Here is a 303-nt window from a genome sequence, read left to right as displayed (position 1 = left end):
CGTATTAACACCCTTGTAACTCTAGACCTCATTTTTTGACTGCTTTCTCTGTTAAACTAGTGGAATACTGATGTATATATACATAGATATAGATAGTAGTGCTGTCAGCATTAATCTTGCATTAACGGCATAACCCGCATTAACGTGGCAAATCTCCGTTAGCGAGTTAGCGTGGGGCTGCGCAGCATCAATGCTTTAGCGCAGTTAGCTCGTTAGCGTGGTTTGCTTGTTAACGCGTTAGTGCTGTCCAGACCCACGCATGGGCCGATCTGCGCTAACTCGCTAACGGAGATTTAATTAATG

Source organism: Pundamilia nyererei, unplaced genomic scaffold (assembly GCF_000239375.1).
Source record: "Pundamilia nyererei isolate P.nyererei 1_Seehausen unplaced genomic scaffold, PunNye1.0 scaffold00046, whole genome shotgun sequence".
Classification (NCBI taxonomy): Eukaryota; Metazoa; Chordata; class Actinopteri; order Cichliformes; family Cichlidae; genus Pundamilia; species Pundamilia nyererei.
Note: the sequence above shows the minus strand (reverse complement) of the source record.